A 15,943-nucleotide genomic window follows, 5' to 3' on the forward strand; every position below is an offset into this window, starting at 1 on the left:
AGATCACACGCAGATTGATCCCGTCGCCTTCACCTTCGGGCGTACCTCGAGTCGTAGGTCGGGCTCCTCTGCGAACGCTGTTCTCAGGGTCGGTCGGCAGGTTGGCATCAATGTCCACATGTGAGTTGGCGTCAACTGGGTCTACAACTGGGACTCTATTGGGTTCAGCAGGGGGCACTTGTTTCTATGCACTAGATTGTTGTTTTTGCTGTGATGGCCAGATTCAGCGTCAACGTTCAAGTGAGCAGACTGAGAGTTTGACATTTTTTGGTTGACCTGAAATTAAAATCTCAAAGAACAAGTGTAAAATAGATTGTGTTATGGATATTTGTATCAAATTACCACTATTATTCTTAGCCCCACGGTGGGCGCCAAACTGTTTACCCTTAAAAATGGATAACAATTGAATTTATATACGGTTCTAAGGATATTTGGACTAATTCAATACAAGTGATTAATAATGTTAGATGAGCAAATTAAAGATAGAATAAATAGCCAAACCAGTAGTAGTATCAAGTCCAGGCTCGGTTATGAGCTTAACAATTAGCCTGCCATCGGTTCGGAGCCAAATACTTATGATGAACTATGAGCAAAATTAAGGACTTTGAATCACTTTTAGGAGCAAGAAAAACAAATATATATTGCTTTGATATGCATGTTACAATGTGTCTACTGAATAATAATCTTCCCCTTTATATAGTAAGGGAGTTTTACCCTAGGTACAATTCTAAAAAAGGTAAAAAATCTTCCTTTTCGCTAATCATTGATCTGCTGCCGATACACACCGTGATATCCAGTTGGGCACGGATATCACATCCCTTTATTAATCGTGCGCGGTCGTTTGGTAATGCTTTTCGAGGTCTTGGAACTCAGTGCGGTTGTTTGGTTTGGTTTTCTATTAACTCTTCCGTTTGCCTTTCCAGGGACTAAACTTTCCCAAGAAGCTACATGCTTCACAAACATCATATGTAGTAACTATTTGTTACTACATACTCATTAGGTAATCAACAAATTAAATTACTGGGTTGTTACTATAGGTAATTCAAAAAAGAAACAACCTCAACCCTGCTTGATGGTGTGTTTTCATGCTCCCTTTTTTGGAGAAAGTCTGATCCCTCTTGATAGAGCCATTCTGGTATGCATCAAATTTACCTCTTGTACGTGTAAGGTCCGATCCAATAGAGTGGAGAGCACCAAAAGTGGATAAATCTCTATGGTTCTTTCCTAGTATCCATAAAATAATATTAGATTTTATGATTTAATCTTGGTGATATGTATTAAAGTAACTAAAAATAAACATTATCAAAATACAAACAATTGGAATTACCTGATTCATGCATGTGCACATGCTAACCATTTATCATAGTTAAAGAATGAGTTAAAACAATGGAAGTGCAAGACATTGTTAAACTTATATCTAATTTAAGACTATTACCATAACATCTTTTGCAAACTTCAGAGATGGAGTACAGATGAAGCTCAAACTGAACTTTAATAGTGAGATTCTAGAAGATTCTATAAGATAGAAAAAAAAAAGGAGAAGAGGAGCTATGTTATTTCGTAAAGTGAAAGCCCAAGTTCTTTTTATTACTTTACAATATTATATATACTAGACCTATGCACATGTGTGACTATGCTAGCTGTCAACAAATAATCAACAACTAATTCCTAATAGCCTTGAAAAGATTTGAGACCCTGCTAACTCTAACTAACTATTTTTGTGTGTAATACAAATGGATATATAAATACTATATGATGGAGCACCGAATGATTCACTAATCATATTAGGTCGGACCACCGATGTTTGACTAATCATATTACAATGGACCACCAATGCTTCACTATCTCAATTTCCCTCTCAAATTGGAGGTGAGGCTCTTACTACAACTTGGCCAAAATAGTTGAATGTTTGATCCCTGTGAGATCCTTAATCAGGATGTTAGCTAACTAATCATTTGTGGCAACATGATGCAACGAAACTAGACCCTCTTGAAGCTTATCTCTCATAAAGTGACAATCCACTTCTATATGTTTGTTTTTTCATGAAAAATAGGGTTGCTTTCAATATGTAGAGCTAACAAGCTACCACAATGCATAGCAATAGGAGTAAAAAAGGGGGCGGTCGTCTCTTCAAATAGTCTGGTCAGCTAAGCCAACTCTCCAACAACTCTCTTTAAGGACTTGTATCCTGCTTCTGCTGAAGATATCGAAATAGTTGCCTGCTTCTTAGACTTCTAACTCATAGGACTGTCTTCTAATAGCACCAAATACTCACTAATTGACTACCTATAACCTGGGCATGCAGCCTAGTCAAAATCTTAATAAATTTGTACTGTACATTCAGGATTTTAAGATACCCGAGGTTGGATCTTTTTTAAAGTATCTCAACTTATAGAAAGCAGCCTGTAAGTGGGGCTCTATGTGATCTTGTATGAAGTAGCATAAATGCTAAACACTATAAGTTATATCTAACCTTTTATTTGTTAGGAAGTTCAACTTATAAACTAGCTTCTTTTAATAGGCGGATCCCTCAATGCAACCCCATCTTTTGCCTTGAGCTTCACATTGGGATCAAGGAGTGAGGATAAATTATTGTAGTCGTAACAATCATATTCTTCGAGTAGATCCAGAACAAACTTCCCTTATGACATGATAGCCCAATCTACCGTATGCAAAACCTCTAATCCCAAGAAGTAGTGCAGGTTGTCAAGGTCTTTGATCGTGAACTTATCATGTAAGAAAGCTTTAAGGTGATTATTCTTTGTTGTATCTGTCCTAGTGAGTATTATATCATTAACATACATAGCTACAAAAACTGTTAGATACCTTGTCTTTTTGTAAATAAACAATTACTCATGCATAGAGTATGAATAGCCTCTAAAGGATAGTGCTTCAGTCAACTTAGCATACCATCGCCTATTAGCTTGTTTTAGGCCATATAAAGACTTGTTTAGCCTACAAACCAACCCTCTAGTGTCAATCTCATGTTCTGGAGGTACTGTTGCACCCTATTTTGCACGAGTCAACAAGATTCAACTTGTGATTTCTCTGTTATTGATAAAAGAGAGTCGCCACCTAATATTTAAAGGTATACTAGGGTACCTATTTAATTATTAAAGTCATGTTCTTTATTAGTCTACTAACCGGTGATATTTTGGATAATGGTTCTTGTTCTTCTAAGGGGAAGGTGTTAGGCACCCCTTAAAATCTACCTGAAGTAGCTCCATATGACTTAGACTAGGTTTAAAGGATTAGTTATTTGTATTCTTCCTAATTAGTATTAGAGAGGAATGGCTTAATATTTATCTAAGTGAGAGTAGGATGTTAGAAAGGATCCGAGATTTAAAAAAAGGGGTATGAGTTTTAGAAAGAGCCTTTAAAACTACCATTGATGTGATAAAAAAAGTTCTAAAACTGAATAGTTTGCATAAAGCATGTAGAGAAACGCTTTGTTCTTTGAAAGGATGGATGTTCATACAATTCTAAGATGTTATAAATAAATTTTTCTAAGGTATACCTTGACTTATGAAATTACCTCAATCTTAGGCTTGAAGGGATGTTTGAAAATCTTGCTGGACGACAGCTCCTAAGTTTTGAAAGAGTCAAATTCTTTTTAAAAGGCTAGTCTTGCAATTTGTTTCTGGTTTTGAAAGAGGGACATCCGTCTTTGCTAAGCACTCTTTTATTTTAGCTTCAAAATCTTCATGAAATGGTTAGCATAGCAGGTTAATAATGTGAACAACACGTGAATTAATGAATTGAAAATAGTTACTATCTAGTATTTCTTTTAATCCTATGTTCTTTAAGGCTTGCCTAAATTATTTATGTAATTCAAAAGGTAAAACAAAATACTAATCAAATATGACGAGAGTAATGTTATATATATGTAACGAATATAGATAATGAAATATTAATAAAGCAGTAAAGGATGAAGAGTGACTCTGGTTTGAGCTTGAAAGAGGTAGGCCCAACAATCAATAGGAATGGACAACAACAGGTTCCAGATTTTAGATGCATCAGATGGTAGGCCATAATTGCGTATTTTAGTGGCTTAAAGCACTCTAATTTACTGTACTTTACTTGTGTGGAGCTTTAATTTATAGTATTTTGTACTTATTGTGTGTTTTATGCCTTGTAGGAGTGATTCTGAGCTATGTAGATGTTATGGAATGAATTCGAGCTATTTGGAGCTTAGAAGTCTGAGTAAAAGCCCAGGGGATTAAGTCGGGATCGTGTTCGAGGGTCGAGGTCCAAGTCTGGACGTCAAAAATTGAAGCAAAATTCGTACTATGAAAAATCCCACTACCGCGGTGCGTGGGGCGGCGCGCTTGTGCAATTCTCTACTGCCTGTCAGAAATTAGCTCTATGGATTTCCCTACTAATGCCCCGCATAGAGCGTCGCCCCATGCGGCGCGCCTGTGCAATTTTTACAGAGTTATTTTCCTATTTTGGCTAGGAGAAGGTTATTTCATCTAGGCCCGACCCTACTTGGTATGAATACATGGAAAAATATTATTTTCTAAACTTTTGACACATACTCGACCTAAGGAGGCCAAGGAGGATTTGTAAGAGCAAAAGAACAAGGATTTCATCATTCCTTCCTCACTCAAGACCCGAGTTTGGATCAAATTTATGTTTTTCTATACTTTAACTTTATTTGTGATGAATTGCTCCATGTTTATGGAGTAGTTCTCTTTAGGGTTTGATGGATATGGTGTATTGAATCGTTTTGGATGATTTAATTATTGCATCTATATTCACTTGTTCATTTAACCGAGAAAGACATAACTTGTGATATCTTTGCATTATATTATTGGTTGAGTTCATTAATTCTTCTTAGTAATCGAAAGAGGCTAGTTGAATCATTGATTAAACCTAGTTAGGAGGATAATCGAGAGAGGTTCTCCTAAAGACCAATCCGCTACGCATACTTGCATATCTTCACGTGCTAAAATTGGTTCATCTTGTGAGGTTAAGACTTAATCGAGAGAGGAGTTTTGCCTAACGTTTGAACTAATAATTGAGTGAATTCGAGAGACTCACTTGAACATTAGAAGTGAATTATCTAGAGTTAGATCCAAAATAATTATCTTGCACCTATCCCATCAAAACCCTATCTTCTCCCATTGATAACCTTCTTTGCTCGATCCTTGGTGCGATTGTCATTAGTCAATAGCTTTAGACTCTTAGTTAATTTTAGTTAGAAATTATATAAATCTCAATTGTTGATCAACTTGAATAGCAAATAAGCTAGAAACTACGAGAATACTGTTTAAATCCAATCCCTATAGATACGATATTATACTATACTATATTTGATTAGCGAGCATAATTTAGGTAAGTGTTTAGAGCTCGTCAAATTTTAGCGTCGTTGCCGGGGATTGGCAATCAACAGTGTTTTAAATAGTTTGTAGTGCTAATTCAGGAATTTTTCTTTTTATTTTTATTTTTTCCTTTTTACGTTTGGTTTTCTTTGATTGTGTGCAGGTTACAGGTTGAGGTTGGTGCATGACTCGAGCTTCTGCGAAAGAAGTGTTACCATACGAGCCAGAGATAAAAAACAACTGCGATAGCTGAGTAAGGAAAGAAATCTCACCGAGATGTTAGAAACGGTTGGGCAATCCTCAACCAAAGAAATTATGGCTGGAAACAGTGATGATAATGTAGATTTGGCTACAAGAGAGGCAGCCCAACGAAGAGAACAAGCTGCACGGGATGCTGAGGAAGAACCTATTAGAGATGCACAAATTATCTATGAAGAAGAGAGGGGTCGTAGAATTGCTCAAAATCAACCCTTGGCTGCATACTAGTTCGGAAATATAGCTCCCGCCTGGGAGACCACTTGGCGATTATGATAGACCGGTCTACAATCAAGGATTATTAAGTGTTAGACCACCTCCAATTGCAGCAAACAATTTTGAGTTGAAGCAAGGGTTGCTTCAAACCCTTCAGAATTGCTGTGTTTTCAGAGGAGAGCCAAACGAAGATCCAAACACACATCTAATAGACTTCTAGGAGATTATGAACACCTTTCAATACAATGGTGTATCACGAGATGCAGTGTGTACTTAAGGGCATTCCCCTTCACACTCAAGGATGATACAAAGAAGTGGCTTCGAAGCTTACCCACAGGATCAATTAGAACATGGGAGGAGATGACCAGAAAATTTCTTGATAAATATTTCTCCTCAGCTAAGACAGGAAAGTTTAGAAGAGAAATCCATAACTTCTGCCAGAAAGAGACTGAAACTATTTTTGAAGCATGCGAGAGGTTTAAGGAGATTGTTCGAAAGTGTCCACATAATGGAATCAAACTCTGGATGTAACTCCAGGACTTTTGGGATGGATTGACACTGGGCTCACATAGAACATTGAGCAATGAAGCTGGAGGCCCATTGATGAAGAAGACTCCAGAGGAAATAGTTACAATTCTTGATGATTTATCTGAAGATGCAAATCAGTGGCCCTCTGAGAGTGCTGAAAAAAGAAGATCAACTGGTGTTCACCAAGTTGATGCTAATACATCTGTATAGGTACAGCTTGATGCTATAGCCAAAGAAATAAGGAAGCTAACCTTAGCCTCGATACAAAATGAGCCTCACGCAGCTTGTGATATATGTGGAAGAGGACACCCTACTCATGAGTGTCAAGCCTCAATTGAGGAAGTGAATGCTGTTGGAAACTACAATTTCAATGCAATAGGTCAGAGGCACCCAGGTTTTTCATGGAGTTAGCTTGGAGGTACTGTAAATGCATGGAAATAAAATAACTCTAGAACTAAGGGACAAGGAGCTCCAGCATACCAAAATTAGCAGAGGCAGCAATTTCAGCCTCGACAGCCCATTCAACCTGGTCTAGAGGATCTAATGAAGGCCTTCATCATGAAGACAGATGAGAGACTGGACGCCCATGGAGCAGCTATCAAAGAGTTGGGCACATCTTTTTGAAATAGTGAATGCTGATACTGAGAGAAATCCTAAAGAAACAATGAATGTTGTAACTCTGAGAAGTGGGCAAGTGTTGAAAGATCCCACCCCGATCCAAAAGGATGTGATCCTTGAAAAAGAAAGTGGGGAGAAGCTGAAGAAAGATATTGATAAAAAGAAGAAAGGCCCGATGAAAACTGAGGAGAAGAAGAAGAAGAAGAAGAAGAAGAAGAAGAAGAAGAAGAAGAAGAAGAAGAAGAAGAAGAAGAAGAAGAAGAAGAAGAAGAAGAAGAAGAAGAAGAAGAAGAAGAAGAAGAAGGAAGAAAATTCAAGAAGGGAGGAACATGATGAGATCGAGCACATGCCTGCATTACCCTTCCCCCAAAAGCTATATAGAGAAAAGCTGGACAAGCAGTTTGGGAGATTTCTGGATGTGCTGAAATAGGTTCATGTGAACTTACTATTCACAGAAGTACTCTCACAAATGCCTGCGTATGCCAAATTCTTGTAGGAGATCCTTACAAAAAAAAGGAAAATCGAGGAGACCTTAGTGGTCAAGCTCACAGAGCATTGCAGCGCAATATTACAAAACAAACTCCCACAAAAGTGTGGAGATCCAGGGAGTTTTACTATACGTTGATCATTAGGAATTATTCATTTTGACAAGTCTTTATGTGATTCTGGTGCCTCAATTAATTTAATGCCTCTATCTATTTACAGAAAACTAGAGAAGGTGATTTGAGAGATAAGGTCGGTGTCATATCTTTGTAGCTGGTAGACCAAAAGACTATAACATCCGCGGGGATAGTAAAAGATGTGTTAGTTCAGGTGGATAAGTTCGTATTTCTTGTAGACTTTATAGTGGTGAATATGGAGGAGAACAAGGAGGTCCCCCTCATTGTAGGAAGACCATTCTTAGCAACGGGTAGAGGAACACTGGATATACACAAGAGGAAAGTCATGCTTAGAGTGGGTGAGGAGACGGTGACTTTTGATATGAATGTAGAAAAGGGGGTGCAAAAGGACAAACCAGCTGCAAGTATTGAGTGGAAACCGAAGGGCTCGAAAGAGAAGGCTGCAATGAGAAAGAAAGATAATTGTGGGGGGTACCCCAAAAAGTCTGAGAAGAAGTTGTCTGCATAGATGTGTGCATTAGTTCGGGCGTGAGGAATAGAGCCCGACTTCGACTCAGACCCCGACTAGATGTTCAGGGAAGGTTTCTTTACCTTATGCTTTTTAATTGTGTGTCATGAGAAAATAGTGGGGGATATTTTTATATATGTATATTAGTTTTCTTTTTATTAGTTGTAGTAGTTAGAGATAGAAAATAATTGGAAAAAAACATAAAAATTGAATTTATTTTTAAAATTTTTGATTTTCCCGACGATGAATATCATTCGACAGGTTTCTTGAGTGATTAAAGTCGAAAGAAATAGACAAAATGATTTTGTTTTGTTAGGTAGTGTAACAAGTCCCCCTTGGTTTTTCTTTGTGTCGCGGTTCTTTTTCAAGGGTTTTGTTTGAACCGGGTGTAGTTAGTTTTTGTTTTGTAGAGTAGTAGAAAACCTTGTGCTATGATTTGAATTGAAGACAATGTCTCTTAATTTTTTTATACCTTGAGAATAGTTAGTGCTTTAGTTGTGATGCTTAGACTTAGTTTTTAACTCTTGTATAAGTACCTTAAATTGTTTGATCTTAACTTTGCTTAACTGCGTTGACTAGAGTGTCTTGATTGTAAGGCCCCATAAAATTTTGCAAAAGAAAAAAAAATAAATAAATAATGTTAATAATGTTTCGTGGTGCCGAATTGATTTTACGTGTTGAGCCGCGGTTCAGACTTTTTGGGTTGAACAATGCATCGGAAAGTAAAGGAAAATGTTTGGCAATGTTATGCGTTTATGAGGTCCATTATGCGACCACAGAATCACTCTGTGGACAGCATAATGGCCGTAGAGTGAGGCAGTTAATTGGGCCAGTTTGGATGAAATTTTGTGGTCGACTATGCGACAGCATAACTGTTCTGCAGTTCATTATGCAACCGCAGAACAGGTCTGCGGGCCGCATAGTGACCGCAGACACGGACAGGTTTTTGGCTGTTTTGGTCACCGATTATGCGACCGATATGCGGGGTCCGTATATCGATTATGCGATCGCAAACCTTGTTCCGGAGCTTCATTTTTGGGGTTTTAAACCCGACCCTATTTCGTTAAAACACAACGCATGGACCATTTTGAGCATATTTTCTGATATTTTTAGAGTGAGAGAGAGGGTCCTAGAGGGAGAAGTGATCTTCATCAAATTGTTCTTCAATTCTCACTTAAATCTTGAAGATTATCAAGAGAGGCACCTAGGTCTTCTTCCTAAGAGGTAAGATTCTATCACCCAAACTCTTAATTTCAAAATGTAAATAGAATGGGCCATTAGTAAGGTAATTCATGGGGATGGGAGAGCTTACCTTGCATGCATGTATCCTTGTAGTATGTGGGAAGATTGTGAGCTAATAATGGCAGAGAGTGGGTTGGGAAATGATGGAATCTTCCACAAAAGAGCCTTAAAACATTGATGCACAACTAGTGTTTGATAGTATGCTCAAATGAGCTAAAACCATGTTCATCTTCTTAATTTTTGGTTCAATTTTATTATATTGCTTAACTAGATTGAAGTTGCTAATATTCCGGAACATCTTAGAGTTTTATGAAGCTCAATTGAGGTATGTTGGCTAAACCCCCTTCTCCTTAGAATCAAACCCCACGGTGTTCATGTAACTGGAGTAAGCTCTTGATCATTATAGAATTGGAAATTTTTAATGTGTTTGTTTTGAAGGGTGTAAGTTCAATATTTATTCTAAAGGCTTCATCATGTTATCTTGTTATTTGAGGATGTGTTCAAAAATATGGAATATGTGTTATAACTATTAAGACTTAATGTCAAGATTGAGATAAAAGGTTGTTATGCCAAATTAGATGAAAAGCCTCTATGTGCCTAAGATTCCCAAATTGCTCATATGTGAATTTAGTGTCTTTAATGGGAAGTCTTATTGTTGTTGATAATGATAATGATATTGAAAGTGGTAAAAGGGGTCTGGAACTATGAAATACGGCCAAGTGCCAAGAAAGACTTTGTAATCATAATCACTAGTGCCAATGGATCTAAAGTATATGAAAGAAGTATGATGTGAGATGATTGAACGAAAAAGGTAATGTCTCAAATGAGATGGCCTAGCTGATCGGGCCAAGATCGGACTCCGTGTAAGAACACGGTGGTATTGTGGATGAAATTGTGAAAAGGTTTGATGTCTCAAATGAGATGGCCTAGCCGATCGGGCCGTGATCGGACGCCATGCCACACACATGGTGGTACTGTGCCGTAAATTATAATGAAATTGTGGTAATGTCTCAGATGAGGCGGACTAGCCGATCGGGCCGAGATCGGACTCCGTGTAAGAATACGGAGGTATTGTGAATTGTGGAACATAGGTACTAAAGGTCACCCAACCTAATAATATGAAAACTGTCTTGAAAATGTATATGATCCTTGACTTGTTGTTTTACTATTATTTGAAGCCCTTATTGAATTCTTGATAGTTCCTTTTGTATTATTATTCATTCTATTAAGTTGGTGTTTCGCTATACATACTAGTGCTATTCGACGGTACTAACATCCTTTTTTCCGGGGGAGCTGCATCTTTAAATGGATGCAGGTGGTTACATAACAGACAGTGCGAATCACAGATAGTGTTGCATCCTCTTCTCAACGGACTCGGTGAACCCCATTTCATTCCGGGGTCATGTATTATACGTTTTGTTTATATTATGGCCACTTTTGAGGTATAGTCAGGGCCTTGTTGTCGGCACCATCTTTACTCTCTTTTGTATCTTTAGAGGCTCCATAGACACTATGTGGGTTGTATATGGGTGTTGGGAATGTTGAACCAGTTAAGTTGTGTTTGGTTACTTGTTCTATTCGAACTATAGGAAATATGTATTTTGGAACTTAGAAGCGCAATGACTAATGAAATGATTTAGGATTGTATGAATGAGACTTCTACTGTATAATTATTGAAATAACGTCTTCTCTTGATTATGGGTTAATTGGGTAGGAAGTATCTAACAGGCTTGCTCAGCTTGGTTCACTCGGTTGAGCGCCGGTCGCGCTTCCCGAGGATGGGCGTGACAAACTTGGTATCAGAGCATAAGGTTTTAAAGTGTCCTAGGATGTCTCGGAGCCATGTCTGGTAGAGTCCTTCTTATCGGTGTGTTGTCGTCCACATCTATAAGTTGGAGGCTACTTGGACATTTAGGAAAAATACCCTTCTTTGATATTCTGGATCGTGCGATGAAACTAATGGTGCAACTATTCCTCCTCTAACTCGTGCATTCCTTTAACTTTCAGTATATGGCACCTAAGAAGAGAGCAAGAACTAGCCAAGGAGCCAACGCCGCCTTAGGAGTGGAAGTTGACCCTTTATTTGATGAAGCGGGTGAACACCCGAGGGGTGAGGATAATCCCCTGACTACTACACTACCTGATTCCACTACACCGGCCCAGGCCACACCAGTTCCTACACCTACTGAGGGTGCGACGGTTCCTCCACCTGACATTCTGATTCCACCTCCAGCCTCAGCTTCCGGCTCTGGTATTTCTGATGGGGATCTTAGGGGAGCTATTCAGATACTAACTCAAATAGTGGTTTCTCAGGCCCAAAGGTCGGGTGTTGCACCCATATCTTCTAGCCAGCAAGGGGATTCTACTAGTTCTACGGTGAACAAATTTTTGCAGTTGGATCCTCCGGTGTTCACGGGTGCTAATCCCGAGGAGGACCTGCATGACTTCATTGATGAGATGCATAAGACTCTCCGGGTTATGCGCACTACTGAGACGGAGGGAGTGGAGTTGGCCACCTACCACCTGAAAGGGGTGGCATATTTGTGGTTTGAGCTGTGGGAGGAGGGGAGCCCTCCAGCGAGATGGAGTAAGTTTGCGGATGCCTCTATGGACCATTTCTTGCCTGCTGAGACTAGGGCAGCCCGTGCCGTAGAGTTTGAGAATCTTAAGCAAGGGAATATAAGTGTGTGGGAGTAGCACATAGAGTTCGCGCGAATGTCAAAATATGCCATTCTTATGTTGCCTACTATGGAGGCTAGAGTGTGCCGGTTTATGCAGGTCCTTATCCCCTTGGTTATCAATGAGGCCACTACAACTTCCTTGAATTCAGACATGAACTATGGGAAAATGGTAGCATTTTCTCAAGCTACAGAGGACCGCAAGTTGAAGAACAGGAGGGAGTGAGAGGCTACCAGTAAGGCCCGGTCCGGGGGAAACTTTGGGGAGTCATTTGGTGGGGGAAGATCAGCTTTCAGGGGAGGGTCATCAAGGCCAACCCAGACTCATGCTCAGTCTTTAGCCAGTGCACCACCAGCGGGGCACAGTCAGCAGTAGGGGAGTCGCTTCAGGCTCAATCAGGGCAGTAGAGGACCCCACCATCAGGGCCGATCAGGAGGGAGATTCCCGCAGCAGCGGAGGCCCCCATGCCCCAGGTGTGGGAGGATGTACTCGGAAATTTGCTACATGGACGTACCTACATGTTACGGGTGTGGATTGAGGGGTCATATTCAGAGGGAGTGCGGTTCATCCCGCCAGGGTACGGGCAGGGGCACAGCACAGCCATCCAGTTCCGCAGCTGCTACATCTTTAGCACCCCCTCCAGCTCGAGGCACTCCGGCACCAGCAGAGCGTGGTGCAGCTAGGGGTGATGCATAGAGTTCAGGAGGACCCAGCCGTTTCTATGAAATGAGTGGTCGCCAGAGTGCATAGGCTTCTCCAGATGTCGTCACAGGTGTATTGACTGTCCAAACTCATGATGTATATACTCTTATTGATCCCGGTTCCACCTTGTCCTATGTTACCCCTTTTGTTGCTATGGAATTTGGGATAGAACCAGAACAGCTTCCTGAGCCGTTCTCTGTATCTACTCCGGTTGGCGAGTCTATTATGGCCGCACGAGTTTATAGGGATTGTGTTGTCACGGTGCGCGGTCGGGACACCGTGGCCGATCTCATTGAATTGGGGATGGTTGATTTTGATGTAATTATGGGAATGGATTGGCTTTATTCATGTTTTGCTAAGCTCGACTGGCGAACTAGAACTGTGAGGTTTGAATTTCCTAATGAGCTGGTTATTGAGTGGAAGGGGGATAATGTGATGCCAAAAGGTAGGTTTATTTCTTACCATAAGGCCACAAAGATAATCAACAAGGGGTGTATTTACCATTTGGTTCGAGTTACGGACACCACTGCTGAGGCACCTACACTCGAGTCAATGCCAGTTGTGAAAGAATTTCCGAAGGTCTTTCCTGATGAGCTCCTAGGGATTCCGCTAGATAGGGAGATTAATTTTGGGATTGATGTGATGCCAGGCACGCAGCCTATATCTATTCTGCCCTACAGAATGGCACCAGCAGAATTGAAGGAGCTAAAGGAACAGTTGAAGGATCTGTTAGAGAAGGGTTTCATCCGACCGAGTGTGTCGCCATAGGGCGCACCGGTTCTCTTCGTGAGGAAGAAAGATGGATCACTGAGGATGTGCATTGACTACTGGCAGCTCAACAAAGTCACAATCAAAAACAAATATCCACTACCAAGAATAGATGATTTGTTTGATCAGTTACAGGGTGCTAATTACTTCTCCAAAATTGATTTACGATTCGGGTATCACCAATTGAATATCAGGGAGTAGGATATACCGAAAATAGCTTTTAGAACCCGGTATGGGCATTTTGAATTTCTAGTGATGTCTTTTGGGCTAACAAATGCCCCGACAGCTTTCATGGATCTTATGAATCGGGTTTTCAAGCCTTTCCTCAACTCCTTTGTGATAGTGTTCATTGACGATATTCTTATGTATTCACGTGGTCGGGAGGACCATGTCGATCATCTCAGGGCAGTGTTGCAGACTCTTTATCAGCACCAATTGTATGCGAAATTTTCAAAGTGTGAATTTTGGCTTGAATCTGTCACATTCTTGGGTCATATGGTCTCTATAAAAGGAATCAAGGTTGATCCTCAAAAGATTTCAGCTGTAAAGAATTGGCTTAGACCTACAACGCCCGCCGAGATTCGCAGTTTCTTGGGCTTAGTAGGGTATTACAGGAAGTTTGTGGAGGGGTTCTCTACTCTTGCCTCTCCGTTGACTAAATTGACTCAGAAAGAAGTTAAGTTCTAATGGTCCGATGCTTGTGAAAGGAGCTTCCAGGAGTTGAAATTGAGATTGACTACAGTGCCGGTGTTGACCTTGCCAGAGGGTACAGATGAATTTGTGATATATTGTGATACTTAAAGAATTTGGCTTGGGTGTGTGTTAATGCAACACGGCAAAGTTATAGCATATGCTTCTAGGAAACTCAAGAATCATGAAAAGAATTATCCAACACATGACTTACAACTGGCGACGGTGGTTTTTACATTGAGAATTTGGCATCACTATTTGTATGGGGTCCATGTGGAGGTATTCACGGACCACAAAAGTCTTCAATATATTTTCAAACAAATGAGCTGAATCTGAGGCAGAGAAGATAGCTTGAGTTACTCAAGAATTACGATATCGATATTCTATATCACCCAGGGAAAGCCAGTGTTGTGGCGGATGCACTTAGCCGGAAATCTATGGGTAGTTTAGCACACTTGGAGGTATATCAAAGGCCATTGGCCAAGGAAGTCCATCGATTGGCTAGTTTGGGAGTTCGTTTTACGAACTCTAATGAAGGAGGGGTAATTGTGCAAAATAAGGCTGAATCATCGCTTGTTGTGGAAGTCAAGGAGAAGAAATACAACGATCTATTTTTGGTTCAATTGAAGGAGGGGATTCAAAAACATAAGACTATGGCTTTTGCTCTTAGCATGGATGATGGTACACTAAGGTACCAAGGGCGACTATGTGTTCCAAATGTAGATGGTCTCGGGAAAGAACCATGACCGGAGCTCACGCTTCTAGGTATTCAGTGCATCCAGGTTCTATGAAGATGTATCACGACCTCAAGGAAGTTTATTGGTAGAATGACATGAAAAGGAATATGGTGGACTTTGTGGCAAGGTGTCCGAACTATCAGCAAGTGAAGGCCGAACATCAACGGCCTGGTGGGTTGGCACAGAACATAGAAATTCCAATGTGGAAGTGGAAGATGATTAATATGGATTTTGTGGTAGGATTACCATGCACTCCGCGCAAGTTTTACACAATTTGTGTGATCGTGGACCGACTCACGAAATCATCACACTTCTTGCCAGTTAAATCTACCGACACAGCGGAACAGTATGCTCAGTTGTATATCAAGGAAATAGTCAGGCTACATGGCACTCCAGTTTCTATCATTTTCGATCGAGGGGCTCAGTTCACGGCCAATGTTTGGAGGAAATTACAGCAAGGTTTGGATACTCAGGTGAATCTTAGTACAGCTTTCCATCCATAGACCAACGGGCAAGCAAAGTGGACTATTCAGACACTCGAAGACATGTTGCGTGCTTGTGTTCTTGATTTCAAGGGTAGCTGGGATGATCATTTGCCACTCATAGAGTTTGCTTATAACAATAGCTTTCATGCAAGTATCCAGATGGCACCGTTTGAGGCATTATATGGTAGGATATATAGATCTCCCATTGGGTGGTTCGAGATTGGGGAAGAAGAGTTGATAGGGCCAGACCTTGTACATCAGTCTATGGAAAAATTTAAGATCATAAATGAGCGGTTGAAAACTGCTCAGAGCCGTCAAAAATCTTATTCGGATATTCGTTGCACAGACTTGGAGTTCAAGAAAGATGATTGGGTATTCTTGAAGGTTTCCCCCATGAGGGGTATTATGCGGTTTGGGAAAAAAGGAAAATTGAGTCTGAAGTATGTCGGGCCGTACAAAATTATTCAGAGGATTGATGAGGTGGCGTACAAGCTTGAGCTACCACCTGAGATGTCATTAGTACACCCGGCGTTCCATGTATCTATGTTGAAAAAAGTAGTTGGAGATCCGT

The 15,943-nt window shown here is 40.3% G+C and overlaps 1 non-coding gene across 1 annotated transcript; it reads right to left on the reverse strand.

Annotated features, from left to right (window-relative positions):
• Positions 1-6,203: 6,203 nt before the first annotated feature.
• On the reverse strand, positions 6,204-6,310 carry LOC142169956 (small nucleolar RNA R71). The gene has a single exon (XR_012699576.1). It is a non-coding gene; the product is annotated as a small nucleolar RNA R71 (small nucleolar RNA).
• Positions 6,311-15,943: the final 9,633 nt, after the last annotated feature.

The sequence above is a fragment of the Nicotiana tabacum genome, chromosome 15 (genome assembly GCF_000715075.1).
Source record: "Nicotiana tabacum cultivar K326 chromosome 15, ASM71507v2, whole genome shotgun sequence".
Lineage (NCBI taxonomy): Eukaryota > Viridiplantae > Streptophyta > Magnoliopsida > Solanales > Solanaceae > Nicotiana > Nicotiana tabacum.